The sequence below is a fragment of the Ovis canadensis genome, chromosome 3, assembly GCF_042477335.2.
Source record: "Ovis canadensis isolate MfBH-ARS-UI-01 breed Bighorn chromosome 3, ARS-UI_OviCan_v2, whole genome shotgun sequence".
Classification (NCBI taxonomy): domain Eukaryota; kingdom Metazoa; phylum Chordata; class Mammalia; order Artiodactyla; family Bovidae; genus Ovis; species Ovis canadensis.
Genome location: NC_091247.1, coordinates 206,099,589 through 206,123,878, shown reverse-complemented (window position 1 = coordinate 206,123,878; position 24,290 = coordinate 206,099,589). Strand labels below are relative to the sequence as shown.

At 41.2% G+C, this 24,290-nt stretch overlaps 1 protein-coding gene and 1 long non-coding RNA gene across 7 annotated transcripts in view; one reads left to right on the top strand and one right to left on the bottom strand.

The window, feature by feature from the left end:
- The window catches only part of RERG (RAS like estrogen regulated growth inhibitor), a 160,738-nt gene that overhangs the window by 116,459 nt on the left and 19,989 nt on the right, over positions 1-24,290 (bottom strand). The window lies entirely within an intron of this gene.
- On the top strand, positions 1,632-20,879 carry LOC138435953 (uncharacterized). Its single transcript, XR_011255305.1, has 3 exons — positions 1,632-1,750; positions 19,987-20,300; positions 20,615-20,879. It is a non-coding gene; the product is annotated as an uncharacterized lncRNA (long non-coding RNA).

Here is a 24,290-nt window from a genome sequence, read left to right as displayed (position 1 = left end):
CAAAGACTGAGAATCATTTGACAGGGGAAACAAAGATGGGAAGGAATATTCCATAGGGAGCCTGCAGTTCAAATCAGTGAAAATTCACCCTTAGAATCCCTCATTCCCCTGGATCTGCTGGGAAGCCACTACTTTTCACCGGAGGAAAATATTTCATTTATTGTCAAGAAACCTCTTTAATATGTGTGAAAGCAATGGCATCACTTTTGAGCAATAATAGGGTATCTTGGGCTTCCTGGGGGGCTGTGGTAAAGAATCTGCCTGCCAAGGCAGGAGGTGCAGGTTCAATCCCTGGGTCAGGAAGATCCCCTGGAGAAGGAAACAGCAACTCACTCCCATATTCTTGCCTGGGAAATCCCATGAACAGAGGAGCTTGGTGGGCCATATAGTCCATGAGGTCGCAAAAGAGTCAGACATGACTTAGTGACTGAAAAACAACAACAAAAGGTATCTTAGGCAAAAATTCTGAGGTTGGACTCTGGGGAAAATAATGATTTTAAGAGATCTTCTTGTATTATTATCATAGTCCTTGTTACTGCAATTAAGAAATGCTAGTGCATGATGGTGTGTGAAATAGACAGCTAATGGGAAGTTGATAGCACAGTGAGCTCAGTCTGGTGCTCTGTGACAACCTAGAGGGGTGGGATGGGGTGGGAGATGGGAGGGAGGTTCAAGAGAGAAGAGACATGTGTACACCTATGTGTAAACCAGCTGATTCATGTTGATGTATGGCAGAAACCAGCACAGCATTGTAAAGCAATTCCCATGGTGGATTCATGTCAATGTATGACAAAACCAATACAGCATAGTAAAGAAAAAAAATAAAAAAGAAAGAGCAAAATAAAAAAAATAAAAATAAATAAAATTTTTTTCAAAAAGAAATTACTAGCATGATGACAACATTAAGAAATGAAATTGCTGATTCTTTCTCCTGTGCTGCTTTCATAGCCATCCATGGTGTCTGGAAGTTTGCCGAGTCCTTCTTGGCTCAAGATAAAGATTAACCCCCCATGGGGGAAAAAATAAAAAAGCAATGCACAATAAATTCTAATGCTTTAAATCTTCTGGGGAGGAAAAGGTTAAAAGGAAAAGAAAATGGTGAATATCAATCTGATATACTACTTAGAGAATTTGTCTTGGTGTCAAAGAGATGAAGGAGAAGAGAAGAGCATGGAGAAGGAGGAAAGGAAGAGAAGGAAAGGTCAGAGGAGGAGGGGAAGGGAAAGTGCTTGGAGGAGGAGGAGGAAGGGGGAGGAGGAGGAGGGAAAGTGCTTGGAGGAGGAGGAAGGGGGAGGAGGGGAGGGAAAGTGGTTGGAGGAGGAGGAAGGAGGGGGAGGGGGAGGGAAAGTGGTTGGAGGAAGAGGAAGGAGGGGGAGGGGGAGGGAAAGTGGTTGGAGGAGGAGGAAGGGGGAGGAGGGGAGGGAAAGTGGTTGGAGGAGGAGGAAGGGGGAGGAGGGGAGGGAAAGTGGTTGGAGGAGGAGGAAGGAGGGGGAGGGGGAGGGAAAGTGGTTGGAGGAGGAGGAAGGGGGAGGAGGGGAGGGAAAGTGGTTGGAGGAGGAGGAAGGGGAGGGGGGAATGGGAGGAAAGGGGGAAGACAGAGGGGATGGAGGAAGAGAAAGGGTGGGGAGGAGGGGGAGAGGGGAGGAAGGGGATAGAGGAGGAGGGAAGTAAACTGCTTGATTCAGAAGGAGAAGAGGAAGAAATAAAAAAGAGGAAAGATTTAGAGGCTACTTTTTCACAGCCATATGGGGTAAGTGACAAAGAACAGGCCCTGCTATTAATGAAAATAAGCTGCTAAAGTACAGGACCATGCAGAAAATAACAAAGCATTTAATTATACAGTGACAGTTGCAGCCCTGGGGATTTCCCGGAGATTAATGGAGCAGCTGGGAAGAGTCGATGGCCCTGGGGACAGCCAAAATGATCCCAGTCAATGAATAATACCCAGGAAAAGCCTCTTGTTAACTTCGCTATGAAGCGGAAAATGGAGGAGGACTTGGGTGCTTGGTTTTTGCCTTCTTCTTTCTCTCTTCCTATTTAAAAAATAAAATTAACAAAGGGGACAATTTGGTTTCAATTAAGATTCCTCCAGAGATAATCAGACTGTCTATTTCATCTCTCACTCTTCAAGTCTCTGAACTAGGGGTAAAACTTTTCCGTTACCCCAGGCTAAACTGGGAGTCATGATCAAGATCATTCTTGAGAAGGTGGGAAGAGGGATGAATAGATATTATGAAAACTGGGATTTCAAGAGGAGGGAAAATCAGAGTTCGAGTTAAGGCATCATGATGAATCCTAAGTAAAAGACACTACTCTTTCTGGAAAGCAAAGCTTACAATGAACCTGAGAGTAAATGTAGTATTTAGCACAACCAAATGCTAAGTATGAATATATTAATGCAAAATTTAAATATTATTTGACTGGCAGTCTGAAAGTTTTTTAGGTTTGGAGTTTTAGCACTATTACTAATTTGCTCACACGTCAACAACCAGATATAACATTGTCAGCTCTTAAGTTTGACAATGTTAGGTACAAATGGGAATTAAGGTTGTACATATATACCGCTTCTTCTTGGTATTTTGCTTATTTTTCTTTTTTTGGCCACTCTGCACTACCTGTGGGATCTTAGTTGCCTGACCAGAGACTAAACTTATGCCCCCTGTATTGGAAATACAGAGTCTTAATCAGTGGCTCTCCAGCAAAGTCCCATTTTTAATAGCAAAATGAAATACTCTGAGGCCCTGTTTGACGTTATACTAGGGGAATTACAGTGAAGCAAGACTTTATGATAATTTTATAAGACTGCATACTGCTATCCTCTACATCATCAGGAAATAAATACCGAAGATACAAGGACCTAGAAAATTTCCTCCTGTCAGAGTAAATAAGACTAAAGAATACCAAACTGAATTCTAGAGTTCCAGAGCTAGAAAGGTTCTTTGACAGGCAGTAGTCATAGTTTAAGGATGAGATATGGATATCCAGAGAGATGGATGACTTACTTGCTCAAAGTCACAAGGCAAATTAGTGGCAAAGTCAAGACCATAGCTTATGCCCCCATCCTTCACCCAATCCAATGTGCAGGTACTGCCAGCAGTGTTTTCTTTTGCTCACATGGCCAGCTTTAATGCCTTCTCAGTGAAGAGATGTTTATCTTTCATGCTCTGATAGAATAGGCTTTCAACAAAGGATAAGAAAGCACAGCCTGCTCAAAGATCCAAGGTTGAGCAACCACCATTACTTGAAGAAGGTCACAGTGTCTCTATAGCTATATTGAGGAAGTTACACAAACCGATATACAGAGAATTCGAATCTACTAACATTCTTTGATCATCATGCATGAAGAAATGCTCAGAAAGAAGGCAGTACAAAGTACAACGACGAACAGGGAATGGTCTTTGGGATCAATTCTTGTTCTAACGCTAGCTCCTATTCTGAACATGTCATTAACTTTTTTCTGAACTGTAACTACCAAGAAATAAGATATCCTTTATATACTTAGAGTGGAGCTAAAAATGAGATACCATCACAATATTGTAAAGTAGTTAGCCTCCAACTAAAATAAATAAATCTAATAAAAATAAAATTTAAAAAATAAGATACCATTTAAACTGTATTTCATACATAATGGGCACACACAATGTGTTCTTATACCAATGTGATACTTAAATTGTATTTAGCACATAATGAATGCTCAATAGCTAGATTTTATTTGCTCTTCCTTCAAATGGCTTTTCTAGCCCAAATTAAAATTCCTAGAGAGAAATAAGGGGGCTTCCCTGGTGGCTCAGACAGTAGAGAATCTGCCTGCAATGCAGGAGACCCAGATTTGATTCCCGGGTTGGAAATAACCCCTGGAAGAGGAAATGGCAATCCACTCTAGTATTCTTGCCTTTCTACCCAAATTAAAATTCTTAGAGAGAAATAAATGTTCTACTTAATAGAAGGAGGAATTCCTTCCACAGCTCTCTGTTCTCCACTGGCAGGAGTTAAGAGAACACTCTAGCCCCTCACGTCCTTTCAGACTAAAGAGATCAAGGAATTTCTTGACATCAGTCCCTAGAAGAAGCCAAGGTATTTCAGACTGTGCCTCTTCTTGATAAATCAAATAGAACTTTCTGTGATGATGGAGTTGCTCTGTATTTGCACCGTGTTACCTGAATTATTAAATAGTCTCCTGACCAGCCTCTCTCTTCCAACCTTTGGTTTCAATCTCTTTTCCCCACCTCTGTGTCCATACTGTATACTTGGTGTAGAAATTAGAGTAGTTGTATTAAAACGTAAGCTACATCATGTCATCCCTCTGCTTAAAATATTCAAATGGCTTTTTGTGTCATTCCAGTAAGAGTCAAAGTCTTTACAGTGACCCCAAACCAGCATGATTTCATCAGCCTCAAGAATCACTTTGATCTCTTTCTCTTCCTTCTCTCCTCTCCAACTAAACTGGCTTCCTTCTTGATGTCCTTGCTGACATCAGACCTTTGCACTCACTGTTCCCTTTGCCAAGAATGTTCTCTATTCAGATAACCACATGACTCACTCCCTTATTTTCTTCAAATCTTTGCTTTAATGCGGTCTTACTAAAATCTTCTCTGATCAGTCTATTTAGAATTGCAATCCTCAACACTCTGTTTCTATTCCCATATTTGTATTTTTGTTCCCATTACAGCCATCATCATCTGATGTAACACACGTTACAAATATTCATTTTATCTCTGACCCTTTAGAGTGCAAATTCCATTGTTTTTAATAGTTTGTTCATTGCTGTATTCCCAGAGCCTCAGACAGGTGGCTGGTATATGCTTCTGCTGCTGCCAAGTCTTTTCAGTCGTGTCCAACTCTGTGCAACCCCATAGATGGCAGCCCACCAGGCTCCCCTGTCCCTGGGATTCTCCAGGCAAGAACACTGAAGTGGGTTGCCATTTCCTTCTCCAATGCATGAAAGTGAAAAGTGAAAATGAAGTTGCTCAGTCGTGTCCGACTCTTTGCTACCCCATGGACTGCAGCCTACCAGGCTCCTCCGTCCATGGGATTTTCCAGGCAAGAGTACTGGAGTGGGCTGCCATTGCCTTAGTAGATGGTAAGTAAATATTGGTTGAGTAAATGGTTCTACAGCTAGAGTATTAGGAAGAAAGGGCTTCTGGGAGAGAAATTTACATGACCTTCTCCATAAATGAGAAGTAAAGAGAAGGACTTCCCTGGTAGTTCAGTGGTTAAGACTTCATCTTCCAACATAAGGGGTACAGATTCAATCCCTGGTTGGGGAGCAAATTTCCCACATGTCTGGCAGCCAAAAACCCAGAACATAAAACAGAAGCAATATTGTAACAAATTCAATAAAGACTTTAAAAAAAATGGTCCACATCAAAAAAATCTTTTAAAAAGGGGGAGAGCTTGGTATGAATAAATCTCATCCTCAATAATTCATGAATAAGACAGAAAGCCACAGTCTCCTAATTATCACCTACTTTAGTCAGGATACAAGCCAGACATTAAGGAATCTGTATGATTTCTTAGATGCTGTACATTTCTAATTATGCTCTTTTCATAATCATCTATCTATTTCCTAATATTAATTTAAAATATTAATTTTCTTTGTAATAGTAAGACAGAGAGCAGTTGGGGCTGCTCTATGTAGAGTCCAGCTGAGAGATTAGATTAGGAGGTTCAAGAGCTGCAAAAATTAAGGCAGATGTTGACAGCCTAAATCCTAAATCCTAAAAACATCTTCCATCAGATGTTTCTGACAGGGCCTATGGTAAGGGATGCAGGAGAGCTTGCAAGGCAGCTTGAGTCTATGACAGGCCCTCAGAGATTGAACAATGGGAAGACGTTTGGGTTGCTCCAAAATCTGGAAGCAAATGTCACTGGTCATGGGTTATGTACACATCAAAGCTCTAGAGTTGTCCAAATATGGTAAAATGTTCCTCAATTTTTAAGTTAACCCAGTTTCTGGTACTAGAGCCAAAAAGATTTTCTGATTTTTGGAACATTCGGGTTAAGTCGCAGAAATTTAAGTATGGATAAAAACAAGAAGATCTCTGGTTGAAGATACTGAGAAAACAAACAGAGTTTAAGATAGGAAATACGAAGGAGGGAATAAAGGCATCTGAAAAAGTGTATTCATTTTTTGTGGCTGCATAAACAATTGCAACAAACATAGGGGCTCAAAACATCCTAAAGGTATCTCATAGTTTCTTGCCTCACTACACTGCTCAAGGTCTCACCAGCTGCAATTAAGGGGTCAGCTGGCAGAAAGTGAAGAGGAACTACAAAGCCTCTTGATGAAAGTGAAAGTGGAGAGTGAAAAAGTTGGCTTAAAGCTCAATATTCAGGAAATGAAGATCATGGCATCTGGTCCCATCACTTCATGGGAAATAGATGGGGAAACAGTAGAAACAGTGTCAGACTTTATTTTGGGGGGCTCCAAAATCACTGCAGATAGTGACTACAGCCATGAAATTAAAAGACACTGACTCCTTGGAAGAAACATTATGACCAATCTAGATGGCGTGTTGAAAAGCAGAGACATTATTTTGCCAACAAAGGTCCATCTAGTCAAGGCTATGGTTTTTCCTGTGGTCATGTATGGATGTGAGAGTTGGACTGTGAAGAAGGCTGAGCACTGAAGAATTGATGCTTTTGAACTGTGGTGTTGGAGAAGACTCTTGAGAGTCCCTTGGACTGCAAGGAGATCCAGCCAGTCCATTCTGAAGGAGATCAGCCCTGGGATTTCTTTGGAAGGAATGATGCTAAAGCTGAAACTCCAGTACTTTGGCCACCTCATGGGAAGAGTTGACTCATTGGAAAAGACTGTGATGCTGGGAGGGATTGGGGGCAGGAGGAGAAGGGGACAACAGAGGATGAGATGGCTGGATGGCATCACTGACTCGATGGATGTGAGTCTGAGTGAACTCCAGGAGTCGGTGATGGACAGGGAGGCCTGGCGTGCTGCGATTCATGGGATTGCAAAGAGCTGGACACGACTGAGTGACTGAACTGAACTAGGGACTGTGGTCTCCTCAGAAGCTTAACTAAGGAAAGATTCATTTTCAAGTCTTTTCAGTTTGTTGGTAGAATTCAATTTCTCATGGCTTTGGGTTCCTCATTTTGTGCTGGCTGTTGGTGGTGGGGGCTCTCAACTCATAGAAGTTACCCCATAATTCCTTGCCACGTAGCCTCGTCAAAATAAAGCATCTTACACCTTCAAAGCCAGCATCAGGGTCTCTCTCACTCCAGTCTGCTAAGAAAGAGTCTTTTACAATGTAACTTGATCACAGGAAGTGACACCCATTACCTTTGCCATTTCCTGTTGGCTAGAAGCAAGTTCCAAGTTCTGTCTGAACTCAAGGGGAAAGGGACCTAACTCATTAGGGATCATCTTAGGGTGTGTCTGTCACACTCACACTAGCATCATCCTAAATCTCCAAATACTCATATTTGAGTCCCAGGCCACTGCCATACAAGAATTGAATGACAGTAAATCCTCTCTCTGCCTCACCATCCTCTTACAGTCTAGCATTGATTTCTGTTGCTTATTCCTTCCTGAAACTTCTTAAATCTCTCCACTTTCTCTTTAAAGTTTCCCTGGTGGCTCAGACAATAAAGAATCTGCCTGCAATGCAGGAGACCTGCCCTCACCATGGTGTCAAGGCCATTGCTTTCCCTTGCTTGGACTCTTGCGGTAGCCTCCTACTTGATCTTCCTGCCTCCCTAACTCTGTCCCACCCTCCTGTTTAACCTGGTCCTCACAAGGAAGCCAGAGTGTTTTCTAAAATACAAAACTAATAACAAGTTAGCTATTTCTTTGTTTTTCAAAGATTCTATGCTTTTTTTTTTCTTTTGCTCTAATTTTTTTTTCAAGAATTTTTTTTGACATGGACCATTTTTAAAGTCTTTATCAGATTTGTTACAATATTACTTCTGTTTTGTGTTTTGGTTTTCTGGCCTTGAGGCATGTGGGATCTTAGCTCCCCAACCAGGGATTGAACCTGCACCCCCTGCACTGGAAGGTGAAGTCTAAACCACTGGACCACCAAGGAAGTCATCTCTTGCTTCCACCTTGATATACTGTTTCTACTGTCTTTTACCCACCCTCTTCAACCCTATATCCCCTCTCCACTCAACCAACTTAGCTTGTTGTAGTCATCTTCAGTTTTGTGACTTCTGATTCTCTAAGCCTAAGTTAAGCATTGCTTCTGTGTTTTCATATAGAACCATGTACTTCCTTTATCCTGGCACTTACTGCTTTGTTAGGCTCTATCTGGCCAGCTAGCTGCTAAATCTCTGAGTAACTATGAAATGAACAAATGCCAAGTTTTCTTGAAAGCTGCTATCTTGCCACCATCCTTGATGTCTTACACTCATGTATTTTCCAGTGTTGAAAAATACAAAGTGAGAGCTCAGTTGGTAAAGAATCTGCCTGCAATGCAGGAGATCCCAGTTCAATTCTTGGGTCAGAAAGATCCACTGGAGAAGGGATAGGCTACCTACTCCAGTATTCTTGGGCTTCCCTTGTGACTCAGCTGGTAAAGAATCTGCTAGCAAGGGAGACCTGGGTTCGATTTCTGGGTTGGGAAGATCCCCTGGAGAATGGAAAGGCTACCCACTCCTGTATTCTGGCCTGGAGAATTTCATGGACTGTATAGTCCATGGGGTCACAAACAGTTGGACACGACTGAGCAACTTTCACTAATTAAAAATCACAGTAATTTTTCATTTTGAGGTAAATTGAGACTTACAGAAAAGTTATAAAAATAGAGAGCTCTGTATACCTTTCACCCGCATCCATGTAAATATAATACCTCATGTAACCACGGTGCAATGATCAAAACTAACATATTAACAGTGATACTATACTATTAACCAAACTACAGATTTTATCCGCGTTTTACCAGGTTTTCCAATAACGCCCCTTTTTCCCTCTTCCAGGATACCATCCAGAATGCTATGCTGCATTCTGTATCATGTCTCCTTAGTTTCCCTATATTCTGTGACAGTTCCTCAGACTTTCCTTTTCTCAACTTTCCTGACATTTTGAAAGAGTACTAGCCAGCTGTTTGCAGAATATTCTTCAATGTGGGTTTGTCTGGCATTAATCCATGATTAGAGTAGGATTATACATTATTGGAAAGAATGACACTGAGGTGAATAGTACCATTTAGATATGCCCTATACATAGTGATTATTTGATTGATTAACTTATTTACTTATTATTTAATTTCCCCTTTAGTGCTTGTTTAAAGTGGTGCTCGTCAAGTTTTTTCACTGTAACATTACTATTTCTTCTTTTCTTTTCTTTTCTTTTTTTTTTTTTTTTTTACTATTTTTTCTTTTGCAATTAGCAAATGTTTATTTTAGGGGAGATCTCTTGAAACTATGCAGATATCCCATTTGGGCTTAAACTTTCACCCATGAAATCCATCCATGGTTGCCTGCAGAAATAATTACAGTGATGTTCTGGTGTTCTATTCCCCTCATTCAGTCTGTACTTATTCACTGGAATTGTTTTGTAAAGAAGGCTTGCTATTTCTTCCTCTTTTACTTATTTACTTGGTTATTTGTTTCCATCAGTGTGGACTCAAGGATACCCATGTTATCCATCGGGTTATAATCAGTACTGTTATTGGATTTATGTTGTCATTTACGTGGCTTGAATTCTTCCAGCTCTGGCCAGTGGGAGCCCTTGCAAGTTGGAAAATATGCCTCTCCCCTCTCTTGTTTCTCAGCACTTCCTCACTTTCTGGTGCCACAAAAGACGCTCACCTTTCATTCACCTGGCTCTGCCTTGGGACCCCTTCTCCAGGGAATTCCAGTTCCTTTCAGTCCAGAATTATACCTGTTCCTCTGACACTGTGACAGTCTTACCTGTGCACTCATTCCCACATTCCCCACAATGGGGTCCCCTCTTCTGTTTTCTTCAAAGAAAGACACACTTACAATGAGTTTTAGAAATTCTGTGGGTCCAGGACACCATAGTGGAGACATGGCAGTACAGTGTAGCAGAAAGAGCACTGAACCTAGAGCTGAGGGATATTTCGAATAATCTGGCATTTTGACTCGGGGTCTGGATTGGAATGAAAAGATATTGTAAGTAAAGGAAATGATGAATATTATTTCAAGTGAGAAAAATCTGCCTGTGAACACTTGGCTATTATTTCACCATTCATTCTCATGTTCTCAACTTTCAGAGGCAGGCAAATGATTCAGTTATTGTTGTTGTTCAGTTGCTAGGTCATGTCCAAATCTTTGTGAGCCCATGGATTGAAGCATGCCAGGCTTCCCTGTACTTCACTATCTCCCGGAGTTTGCTCAAACTCATGTCCCTTGAGTCGATGATGACATCCAACCATCTCATCCTCTGCCACTCCCTTCTCCTTTTGCTTTCAGTCTTTCCCAGGATCAAGGTCTTTTCCAATGAGTCCACTCTTTGAGTCAGGTGGCCAAAGTATTGGAGCTTCAGCTTCAGCATCAGTCCTTCCTATGAATATTCAGGGTTGATTTCTTTAGGACTGACTGATTTGATCTCCCTGCAGTCCAAGGGACTCTCAAGAGTCTTCTCTAGCACTACAATTCAAAAGCATCAATTCTTTGGCACTCAGCTTTCTTTATGGTCCAACTCTTACATCCATACATGACTATTGGAAAAACCACAGCTTTGACTATATGAACCTTTGTTGGCAAAGTGATATCTCTGCTTTTTAGTACTCTGTGTTTGTCATAGCTTTCCTCCCAAGGAGCAAGTGTCTTTAAATTTCATATTATTTTTATACTATAAAATGGCATGAATGGGGAAAAGAGTGCCTTCCTTCTTTATCTTCTTGACTTTCCCACCCTTCTTTCAAGAGAATCTGAATCTGAGATTTTCTATTTGCCAGCAGGAAAAAAAAAGGTAAATACCTTTACAAGAACAATCAAAACAATGACTCACAAACTCAGGGCAGGGATTTAAGATTATTTCCCTGGTTTGAGAACTTCGGGGATTATGTTATATTATTTGCTGAAGGATGAAAAAGAAACCATGTGGAGCTGGACAGCTACGCTTGCCTGACATGCATTTACAGGATCCAGGCTGGACTCTAGACAACAAACCCTGACTTCCTTCAGCAACACATTCCAGGCCTGCTGTGCAGGGAGCAAAGGCAGAAGGCATTCCAGGAGGACCGTAAATGATCCTTCCCAGGTCCCTAGAAACGGATCTCTTTAAACACCCTTTTCCTATCCCCTCTCACATATGGTCTGCTGCTCCTCAACTCTCCACATTCTCCTTCCAGAACCTATGCTTTTGACAACAGGCTTTATTAGACTGCATGTTTTTAATTAAGAGAGAAAAAAAAAAGAAGATTTCTGATCTCCTGGAAAAAATAAAACTGGTGTTCAAGTGAAATCTGTACAAGGAATGCTTTACTCTTTTATTGACATTTCATTAGCTCAGACTCATGCACCGTATATACACTCATGGTGTCGTTTAAAAGCCTGGATCTCATCTTTTCCAGGCATGTTTCGCATGATGTCCAGTTGCCAGTTACCAAGAAAGAAGTCCTCATTTGCTTTATCGGCCAGAGCAATGCTGCTGACAACAGCAGGATCTCTTGCTATGTCAATTTTTCAACTTCTGGTTGCTGCACGATACTGGGTTGATGGTCTGACCACTGAGAACTTGATGAAATCCACAGAAAAAAATCATACCGTTGATGTTATGCTCTCCAGCCATGATTTTCATGCATGCATGCATGCTCAGTCATGTCCAATTCTTTGTGACCCGATGGACTGTAGCCCACCAGGCTCCTCTGTCCATGGGATTCTCCAGGCAAGAATACTGGAGTGGGCTGCCATTTACTGCTCCAGGGAATCTTCTCAACCCAGGGATCAAACCCAAGTCTCTTGCATTTCCTGCATTGGCAGGCAAATTTTTTCCCCCTGAGCCATCTAGGAGGCCCATGATTTCCACAACCAACTCAAAATGCACTATCTCAGCAAAACCAATTTCCAGTTGCCAGATTGTATGCGGTAACTTATGTCAAGGAGTCATCCCTTTACATCCATCAGAAATGGAGTTTGGGGGGTTGCTTTGCTTTTTGAAATATCCTATCTATATTATCTTCCATAATACACTGCATGGAAAAGTTTAATGCATCAACCAGAAAGCTAGAGAACTTCTCAAGTGAATGCTTGCAAAGTGGCCTGGGTCTAGCCCTTCTGAACATCATTAGAGTCATAGCTAACGAACAAACAAGTGTTGAAATGGAAAGATTCTAATTAGCCACCTGGAGATGGTGGCAGAATTGAGATTCCCATATTGCCTTCAGGAATAAGGTTCTGCTTTGGGTAAGGTCCTATACAGCTGAGAGTGAACCTAAAGTGGCAGAAAGGGAATGAGGTGTCAATGCTATAGGACCATCTCACCCCACGGCTTCCCACCTCACACACAAAGGGTGCTGCCCTGAATGCCAAGCGTGCCTAATTAGGAAATGAACAATTGGATCAACAGAGGTCATTGTTGATCTCTCAGTAGTTTCTGCCCACTCATTTTTTTTTTCTTGCTAAGTAGGTGGCCTTCACTCTGCCTTGTGAATGATTGTACATCCTGGTTCTGTAGCCATCCATGGAAAAATCTCCATTTACCTTGTTAATGCACAGAAAACTTGGCTGTGGGTTATTAATTTGTTTTCTCTTGTTGGTTTAGTTAATTATCCACATCCATCAGCATTTATTTGTCTCAAATTGAACTGAGGTCTAAAGAAAATCAGTTCAGGAAGGTGGGAGGAAACAAACACGGGTTACCACAGGGCACCACACTGAGGGAAGCAGATACCCGGAAATCATATCACTGATAATGGATACACTGCTCATATGCCATCCTCCTGTCCAGAAGGCTCACAGCTTCTGTTCTGTCCCATGCTCCTGTCCCCTGATCATGGCTTAAATTGGACAACAGAAGGCAAAGAGCCGCTCAGTCGGATGATTTTAGATTTTGCATATCGTGAGACACATTACTGGCTAAACAGACAAGCCTGTGGATGGGATATAGCCATATCCACCCATGAAACTCAGTGGGCTGCAAACATGCCCCATGAAAGCTGAGTGTGTGAGCCCTAATCACCTGAAGAATATGATCCCATCACTTCCTAACTCCTTTGAGGACATTTAAAAATCCAAGAAAGAGGTTGCTACTCCTTCACAAGTTTGCAAAAGTGAGACCTCTCTAGTCAATGATTTGGTGAACAGGAATCATCTTGAGTCGAATGAGAAAGCAGCCCAGGAGGAAAGATGCTGTGAGAAGGAGCATACCACCTTTCCCAATAAAAGGGTGTGGAGGCAGAGCTTTTATTTATTTACAAGAAAAAAAGAACATTTTGTTCTGCCCAGGCAGAGCTTTTCTGATGGAAGAGACGACCCTGTCTTCTCGGAAAGAGATAATTAACATTATCAGCTTGTTACAAGGTTGGCAGAAACATGCAAGAAAAATGACACCTTGTCTGCATCATCATTTTCCCCTGAACAAGGATTTATCAAACAGATGCAACCCCATCCTTGGGCTTCATATTAAAGTGAAGCCATGCTCAAGTTCAAAGCCCTGGCAGAAAGGTCAGTCAGGTCTCTTCTGCTACAGAGGCTGTGAATCTTACACAAAAATATATGCTAAGAATCAACTCAAGTAAACACATCTGACGGGAAAGCTATCTGATATCTTGTGAGCTCTTGGTTTAAAGTGAAAGCAAAACCCACCTCTCTGGGCTGAGAAATGGTTTTGAAAGACCTTTAGAAGTGGTGATTTGCCAATTACTGTCAGTAATTCATTCGGAGAAAGGTATTTTATATATAACAATACTGCAGAGGAGAGATTATTCTTCAGCATTCATAGCACAGTTTATATTTTAGAAATACTGCGTATCTTTAATTGCTGCCACTGAAACAAAACAGTCCTAGGTGAGACTGAGAAGAGAAATATGAAAGGTCAGGAACTGTATAACAACCATACCTCCTCGAGGGATCAGAAACCTCCTGGACCACAGACCAACCACGTCAGTTTCATATACAATAACAATCGCTCACAATGGTAGAGTACTTACTCGTTGTCAGCCGCTGTTCTAAGTATGTTCATGGATTCTTCCACTCAGTACTTACAGTGACAACTGAAGCAGTCATTTACTCTCCAAATATTTATTTAGCACCTACAAAGTGTCAAGACTTCCCAGGTGGTTCAGTGGTAAAGAATCCTCTGGGTCGGGAAGATCCCCTGGAGGAGAAAACGGCAACCCACTCCAGTATTCTTGCCTGGAAAATCCCATGGACAGAGGAGCCTGGTCAGTTACAGTCCAGGGGGTGGAAAAGAGTTGGACACCCCTTAGTGACTAAACAACAACAATGTGTCAAACCTAGTCTGGGAGCTGGGGCTACTGTGCAGATCAACACACACACAAAGGCCTGCATTCTGTAACTTCGCATAGCCAGGATTTGAATCCAAAGAGCCTGGCCGCTGGGCTGTAAAATCATCATAGTTATCAACACGTGTCGCAAAATGAAGCATCTTTTGGGGACCAATGAGAATCTCCTAGATTGCAAACAGTTAAATGCGAAGCAACTGGGAGAGATGTGTATGCTGGGACCAGTGTGGCTGGATTACTGAGACTGACCTCATCTCCATGGAAATAGTTGGAGCAGGGCCTGAAACTGAAGAGAGCTGGTGTTTGGAGTCAGCCAACTTGTGTTCAAGTCCTGGCTCTGCCATTTATACCATGGATGCTTAGGGGCAAGTTGTTAAACCTCTCTGAGTATCATCTGGAAGACAGAAATTATAACAAGACCTGCATTTCCTGTGTTGTGACGAGCTATTAAATGAAATAAGAGAAATAAAATACTGGGTAAAATGCCTGGAATTATAGAAAGTAAACTATTCTGGGACTTCCCTGGTGGTCCAGCAGTTAAGACTCTGAGCTTCCACTGCAGGAGGCCCAGGTATGGTTCCTGATTGGGGAACTAAGATCCCATATACCTCCGAATGCAGAAAAAAAGTGTTTTTTTTTTTTTAAAGTAAACTATTCTTCTTCTTTGTTATTTAGCTGTCTGCAAACCCAGGCAAGAGAATATGAGAAACTGAAAGAAGGCATCTTGGATGTCAGCCCTGCACTGGATAAATGCCTAACAGCACAGATTGAGGGGAGCGGAGGTCTCTGGCCCATCTGTCTTCAGTGTGCGTGTGCATGGATGTAGGCAATAGAGAGAAAGAAGGCACAGTGCCCTGCATTACCCAGGGGCACTGAAAGGGAGCTCCTGTGTCAAGAAGCCTGAGTCCTTCATCCCCTATCATCAGCTCTTCAGGTCTCTGTCTTCAACATGACCTGATCACCCAGGGCCCATTGAAAGCAGAGATGCTTGAAGTTCACTTATCACTTTGTCCATGAGGCTGTCTCTTGGTCTGGCTACTCTATCCCTGGGGCCTTGGTCCTCTTTCATTTACAACCCCTGTACCTAACTTTCTTGGGTTTCTATCTTCCTGTCCTCTCTCTTCGTGGGGATGCTTCCGCTGGTCAGTCTCTATGGTCTGACCTGTTAGTAGCCTCCTCTCTGTGCAGTACTCACAGGCAACCCCCTTCTTTACCAAGAAAGATGCAGGACTCAAGTCCTCTCAGGTCATGCCTCACTCAAGTGATCACTCAAGGCAATTTCCTAAACTTGGAAACTAACCAGCTAGGATTCGTCAGGATATTGGTCATCCCCATCCACTTGGTCACCCTCAAGTCTGATTTGGGATTCATTCGTGAGTTTTCAACAGGCTTCCCTGGTGACTCAGATGTAAAGAATCCGCCTACAGTGCAGGAGACCTGGGTTGGATCCCTCAACTGGGAAAGATCCCCTGGAGAAGGGAATGCCTACCCACTCTAGTATTCTTGCCTGGAGAATTTCATGGACAGAAGAGCCTGGTGGGCTATAGTCCACAGGGTCACCTACCAGAGTCTATCCATAATTCTTGGCTAAAGTTCACCTTCTTCTACCCTCAAAGCCAGCTGCATTACATATCTGTGTCCATTTCTTCTTATTCACATTTCCTCTTAACCTTGGCCTCTGACCTCTGCCTGGAAAGGTTCTTCAATGTCAGGGAGTCATGTAACTCCCTACTAAGCTGGGCACACCTGAATAATCTAGGATAAACTCCACAATTAAGGTTCATAACTCCAACCACACCTGTAAAGTCCCTCTTGCCCTGTAAGGTAGCATATTCACAGATTCTGGAGATTAGGACATCTTTGTACATCTTTGTAAAGATGTACAGATTTGTACATCTTTGGATTCATTATTCCATCCACTGCATTCCTCTCTCTGGCCCTTAAAGGGAATTCTTTGTGCAAATATATTCATGCCATCCTAAGATCCTCAATATTTTCAATGCATTCTAGTATCTACTCAAAGTCAAAAAATCCCAAATCAAAAGTCTGGAATCTTATTATCTATTTCAGATAAACCAGGATGGCTGGGGCTCTAGGTGGCAACATAAGGTAGCCTTTTTTCCAATGGGGGTGTTTTGAAATAACTCAATTGCTGTCTCTATAGTTTACACATTTGGTCAAGGTTTCCACTTGGTAATGAAACTGTATTTGGAAGTGTTTTTGTATTGAAAGTGTTTTTTTTTTTCCTTGCATGTCCCACCATGCCCACTGTAGGCCATTATTATCTTCCATTCTGACTACAACTCTCTGCTCCCAGGGTAGAGCTAGTTACATGTTTTTTTCTGATATTCCTGTATTCTAGGCTCGTGCTTGCCACATATGGACGGAAATGCTAAATATGAGACTAAGTAGAGACTAAATATTAAACCCACTAGTATCTTAAAATTTTTCATGGGTTTAAAATGTATAAAATACGGCCATTCATAATTGGTTGAGGTTCAGATTTTCTGAACTAGCACTCTTAGCTAACACAGACACACACACATATAGACACACAGAGTCACATACACACACTCATCAGATAACAGTGATTTGAAAATTATCTAATTTGATCTAATGACTAGTCCAGTATCTTTAAAATGTGGAACTTGAAGAATTCAGTTTTGTTTCTAACTTTATCAATACATCTTTATAGAAACAGCATTCCAAGATTAAAATGGACTGGATATTTCCTGGCAAATTCTTTTTGCTTGCATGTGTCTCTCAATAAAATGAAATCCTTTCACTCCAGTAAAATTACTCTACAGTAATTTTTGAGCCATTCAAACTAGAACACACTAGAAATAAAACCTTTAACAGTGTGAATGCTATTGGCACTGGGCACAAGGTATGTTAGACTTGACTGAGCAGACAGACAGAGGTATTTGGGAGATTATAATGAACATACTGGGGGCTTCCCTGGTGGCTCAGTGGTAAAAGAATCCTCCTGCCAATGCAGGAGATGAGGGTTTGATCCCTGGTCCAGGAAGGTCCCTAGAGAAGGAAAGGGCAACTCACTCCAGTATTCTTGCCTGGGAAATCCCATGGACAGAGGAGCCTGGAGGGCTATAGTCCATGGAGTCATAAAAGAGTCAGACATGACATAGCAACTGAACAACAACAATGAATAAACCAGAGGTGACCAAGTTAAATAAAAGTGTTCAATAACTAACTATGGAAAAGCTACACTGCATAAATAAAAGATAATACCCCCCCCCTCAAAATCTTGTTTCATTACACCTTAAATAAAATACAATTAACAAAAGCTCATGTTTCCTTGTGATGGTTGGTTGAGAAATTTCTGAATTCATATGGAACAAAATCTTCTTTTCACTGAATCTGAAAAAAACGACTTAAGAAAATTGTATGTAAAGTTTCCACTTTGCCATCAAGGCTATTTATAGCAATTATTCACCCAAAACACCACCACCATAACATAATTTTGAATAATGAATTACAGAATCAAAAACAATCATCAACAATGATGACAGTGGTCTCTTTGCCTTTATAAGCATCCTAGTCTTCAATATTTATTGACCTATATGTCTCCAGCAATAATTAATTATGAATTATTCATAGCAGATAAAAGATCTCCAGTTATCTGATGGGATCCAGTCCTACCCAATCTGCCCTCATAAAATGTTTGAAGGCTTCTGGCATTTTGCCCTGTGTAGGAGCCCGAGTCTTTCAGCTATTTGGTTCACAAGAACATCTTGTATTTCAGGGGAGGGAAAAAACACCCTCCTATTGTGATAAATAATGAAGAAACTCTGCAATCCAATATTTTTAACACATCCCATCATTTAAAAATTTTGACTTGACTATCTATTTTCCTTAATGTTGACATCCCAGGACTTGCACATTTTAAAATAGCTTCTGAGTTTTGCTTTTGGTGCCCTTCCAGGTCAAATTATTAATGTATCCTCCCTTCCCACTGAGGATATTTAACACACTTCACATTTTTCACATATTCAATGTTAAGCTCTCTCGTCTTTCTTTACAACTTCCACTCTCCTCCAGTAACAACTCCTTTATATATAGTTGCGTCTCCAAGTCCAATACGATGTTTTAGCATGAAATCATAGGCAGAATTTGGAATAGAAATATTATTTTAAAAACTGAGCTGAAGAAAACTGTAATACAAAGCTAGAATATCTCTTGGTAGTTTAATCACAGTTTCCTCTGTCCTGATTCTTTATTTTTCCTTAGTAATGGTTCCAGTGAAGTGAAGCACTTTCCTTTTTTCTTTAAGAAATGCATTCATTTTCTTTTTTTAAATGATTTTATTCATTTTTAAATTTTTGGCCACACCCTGTGGCATTTGGGACCTTAGGTCCCTAACCAGGAATTGAACCCATGTTCCCCACATTGGCAACTGGAGTCCTAATCACTGGCCACCAGAGAAGTACCCTAAAGTACTTTTCATGCAAGTATGCATATGCAATCACTCAGTCATGTCCCACTCATTGCAACCCCGTGGACTGTAGCCCGCCAAGCTCCCCTGTCCCTGGGATTCTCCAAGCAAGAATGCTGGAGTTGGCTGCCACTTCCTCCTTCTGGGGATCTTCCTGACCCAGGGATCCAACCCGCATCTCCTGCGGCTTCTGCACTGGCAGGCAGATTCTTTACCAGTGAGCCACCTGGGAAGCCCAGAGTACTTTTCATAGATACTGATTAATCTAAATGAAAGTTCCCAAGTAACAGGGAAGAGAAGACAAGAGAAGGAGAAAGGAAGAAGGCATTCTCTGAGCATGTACAGCTCTGGCCTGGCATTTTGTTAGACATTTTTCAAGTACTAAGGGTAACAGCACAGACACAGGAGGCAAACTGCCTGGGTTTGAATCCTGTCTGCTGGAGTTCTGTCTCTACCTGTAAGACCCTGGGCAACTTATTTATATCCTCCTCAATCTCCTCATCTGTTAAGAAGGGATAATAATAGGGCCAGTTCATAGAGGAGTGGTGATGATTATATGAACTCATATGTGTCAAGTCCTCCAACAGTGGTTGGCTTTTAGTCAATGCTATAAGCATTAGCTAATTATTATGATGCTGGTTATCATCAGATTTCACATGGGTTTGGTGCACAACGGCCCTAATAGAAGATGCTTATTATCCTCTGCATTTTACTGAAGACAAAACTGAAGTGCACCGACGTGAAGCAAGCTGACCACACACACAGTTAACATATGGCCTGTCAGGCTCCAAACCTGTGTTCTTGCCACTGAAGAGAAATGAGGGCTGAAGAGCTGGCACTGGGAAGCTTTAAAAGGGCCTTTCCTACAACTAAATCAGCAGGATTCCCAAAGCTCTTCACTCTCCTTAACCATTATCCAGTTCCTATCCCATTCGTTTATCACTTGGTTATCCATTTTTCCCTCCTAACTCCAATATTAATGACATATGTGAATTGGTATGAAGAAAACATCATAATTTTGAAAGATAAGAAATGAGAGAGAATCATAAAAACCCCAATGAACGTACAGTATTTCAGTCTCAATGCCTCCCTCAAAACCTCCCCAAGTATCTCCCACTGATTTTTCTCTCTTCTTAATCCCTATAGCACATGTGGCCTGAACTCAACTGCTAGAATGCCATCTTATGCACAGTTTAAGACACTAACTTGCACAGATCTCAACAAATATAATTTCTGATAGTAAACAGCTTATCGAATTTCACCTTTTAAAAACTCATGATGAGATCTGAGTAAACCCCTTCCAGCCAAGGATGGACAAATTTGAACCTCAACAAGAATGACTACAGTAAAATAAAATACATGACAACAGCCAAAACCACAGAAGAGTGAAGATATATCACTTTTTGAGGAAGAAAAGGAAACAACTTATTATTCTGACAGCTGATAATAGAGAGTAAGAAGTAAGCAATTTTTTTCTATCTTTTCTGTATATACTGAACTTCATAGTAGCAAAGTAGTTGTTAAGAGGAAGTTTCTCTTTATAAAAAATACTACAACTAATAAGCAAAAATAGATATGGACCTCTTCCATCATCAGAGAAATTTCTATTGGAAAGTGCTGTTCTAGAAAGCATAACTCTAGACAATGAAGGTCAATTTCTACCAGACACTGATTGACAGAAGTACATAATAGCACCTGCAAAACAGACAAATTTAAAAAAAAACTGAATAAAATGAATCCTCTGGATCTAACTACCAATTTTCTGTGTTTACAGGAAATGTAGGAGACAGAGGACTGTTACACAACATTATGAGGATCCAGTCAGCAAAGTCCAAAGATTGTGGATCACCGACCAGAACAAATGATGCACTTTCCTTAACAAAAAAAAAAAACTCAAAAATTGATGGAGGAGGAAACTTAAATCTCATAATTTTTTTATGAAATGAAAGAAACATATCAAACAAAATTACAATCCACAGCCCTTATTAAAAGGCTGTTTCAAACAAACTACAAAATAAATAATTACACATTTTAAAACAGTTGAAGTCTCTCCTTCTGTATTGCTCTCCCATTGTCTTTTCAAATGGACCCTGAGACTGAATGGTGTCAAAAGTCAATCTTTCTAAGAGGTGCAGCTTAGTTGTATCCATATTATACAACTGATACCCTGTCCATGTTAGTTTCCTGGTTTTGATAATGGTTATGTGAGGTGTAATCATTGTGGGGAAGCTAGGTGAAGGGTATACAAGTATTCTGTCTGTTTCTGTAGCTCTGACAAATTTCTAAAAATATTTCAAGACGTAAATTAATGAGATGGTTGGATGGTCTCACTGACTCAATGGACATGGGTTTGGATGGACTCCAGGAGTTGGTGATGGACAGGGAAGCCTGGCATGCTGCGGTTCATGGGGTCACAGAGAGTTGGACACAACTGAGTGACTGAAATGAACTGAAATTTGTCAAAATCCATCAATGGGCTCAAAACCATCACCAGGTGATTTCTAGCCAGACAGGTCCAACAAAACATTTAGGTCCTTGAAGAGAAGGACAATCCCTCCCACAAACACTGGCATTTTATTGGGAATATGATGGAAAGGTGGAGAGGGTGGAAGAATTGGGAACATAGAAGGAATTTCACAAATCTTTGTAAATTGTTAAATGGGAGACATTAAGAAAGCATGGGTTAAATTTTGGGACTCAAATACTTAAATGTATGGTTACTGTCCTCCTGATTTCACCTCTTTTTGGAACACTGCTAGAAAAATAAATTCAAGATATAAAACATTTGAGCGGAAAAATAGTCCCAGGCATTGGAACAGACAACCATTACTCACACTACCAAGTGTGGCTGAGTCTTCCTTTAAAACATCTAACTCAACACATGTTGCCAAATGACTAGGAAGCTGGCTCAGTTATTAGGTTCGGTTGTAATTTATGAGATTCTTAATGCAAAAAGAAGTCAAAAGCTTTTCAGACAGATACACAGTCCCAACTTTTTATTCTAACTTTTAAATTGTTGGCTTCACCTCTTAAATGACTACCCAATGGCATAAAACAAAAGAGGACTTTTGAAAAATATTTTTTAAAAAAACAGGAAATGCATCATTGAGAAAAAGATGTTATCTTTCAATCCAAAACAGTGGAAATTCATGAACTTTTCTCAATATTGCAATTCTGTCTGTTCAACCATTGCATAAGTTTTATAAATGCCACTGTCAGCAAATGATTGAAAATTATTTTTTCCAAATGTTGGAGAAAGAATAACTATTGTATATTAATTAAAGCTAATCTACAGTAGTGGGCTTTCTCTAGCTGCAGTGCATGGGCTTCTCTTATGGAGCACAGGCTCTAGAGCATGCAGGCTTAGTAGTTGTGGCGTGCTGACTTTCTCTAGTTGTGGCTCACAGGCTTAGTTACCCTGTGGCAGGTGGGATCTTGGTTCCCCAACCAGGCATTGAACCCACATCCCTTGCATTGGAAGGCAGATTCTTAACCACTGGACCACTAGGGAAGTCCTTAACATGGTTTAATAAACTCAGGCTTATCAGTTTCAATTCCTATATGGTCTATTTAGCTTTTCTCAGTATAATATTTGGTACCATGGTCTTAGACCATATGTAATTCCCAGACTCTAGTAGTATAGCCCAACCTACCCCTGTGGTAGTGGTGGTTTAGTCGCTAAGTTGTATCCAACTCTTGTGACCCTATGCAGCCCGCCAGGCTCCTCTGTCCATGGGATTTCCCAGGCAAAAATACTGGAGTGGGTTGTCATTTCCTTCTCCAAGGGAATTTTCCTGATCCAGGGATCAAATCTGGGTCTCCTGCATTGCAGGCAGATTCTTTTATCAACTGGGTTACCAGGGAAGCCTTAACATACCCCTACTATTGCTAAATAGCTCAAGGTATCATCTTAAAAACAAAGCTCAGTATGTCACAGTTTTTGAGGCTTATACTGTTTCATGTTTTAAACAAAACTTATCTTGCTATGAAGTGAATAAAAAGTCTACTCTTAAGAAACTACAGAAAAGTCTCACATTTGCTCTGCCCCAGTGGAGTATTTTTGGCTCATCTAGTCTACTCCCACTAGAATATTAGCTTCATGAGGGCAGAAAGATTGTCTGTTTTACTTACCTTTGTATCATCGGTTACACATGACATTCCTGGCACTCAATGTTTATTATGTGCAGCTCACAAAAAGCTATATGCCTTTTCAAAGCTGAAAACACCTATTTCAAATGGAAACTGAACACTCGGCAAACTTAAACAATGGTTCACAAAATGCGATCCCCAGACTAGCAGCACCAGCATTCTCTTGGAATTTGTTAGCAATACAAATGCTCAGGCCTACTGAATCAGAACCTAAGGAAGGGAGACCTGAATCCTATATTTTAACAAGTCTTCCATGTGATTCTACGAGGCCTCCCAGGTGGCTCAATGACAGAGAATCTGCCTGCCAATGCAGGAGACACTGGTTTGATCCCTGGGTCAGGAAGATCCCCTGGAGGAGGAAATGGGAATCCACTCCAGTATTCTTGCCTGGAGAATCCCGTGGACAAAGGAGCCTGATGGGCTACAATCTGTGGGGTCACAAAGAGTCAGATATACCTGAGCGTGCATGCACACACACATACACATACACAAACACACACACACACACACCCCTTAGCTTATTCTGAGGCAGATTTAAGTTTGTTATCTCTACTCTTATCATCCAATGGAGAAAACTCTTTCCCAAAGTCATCTCTGATTTGCATCACATAAGTGAAAGAAGAGGCTGAAAAAGTTGGCTTAAAGCTCAACATTCAGAAAACTAAGATCATGGCATTTGGCCCCATCACTTCATGGGACATAGATGGAGAAACAGTGGCTGACTTTATATTTTGGGCTCCAAAATCACTGCAGATGGTGATTGCAGCTGTGAAATTAAAAGACACTTACTCCTTGGAAGGAAAGTTATGACCAACCTAGAAAGCATATTAAAAAGCAGAGACATTACTTTGTCAATAAAGGGCCATCTAGTCAAGGCTATGGTTTTTCCAGTAGTCATGTAGGGATGTGAGAGCTGAACTATAAAGAAAGCTGAGAGCCAAAGAATTGATGCTTTTGAACTGTGGTAATGGAGAAGACTCTCGAGAGTCCCTTGGACTGCAAAGAGACCCAATCAGTCCATCCTAAAGGAGATCAGTCCTGGGTATTCATTGGAAGGACTGATGTTGAAACTCTAATATTTTGGCCACCTGATGTGAAGAGCTGACTCATTTGAAAAGACCCTGATGCTGGGAAAGATTGAGGGCAGGAGGAGAAGGGGATGACAGAGGATGAGATGGTTGGATGGCATCATCGACTCAATGGACATGGGTTTGGGTAGAGTCCAGCAGTTGGTGATGGACAGGGAGGCCTGGCATGCTGCGGTTCATAGGGTCGCAAAGAATTGGATACGACTGAGTGAC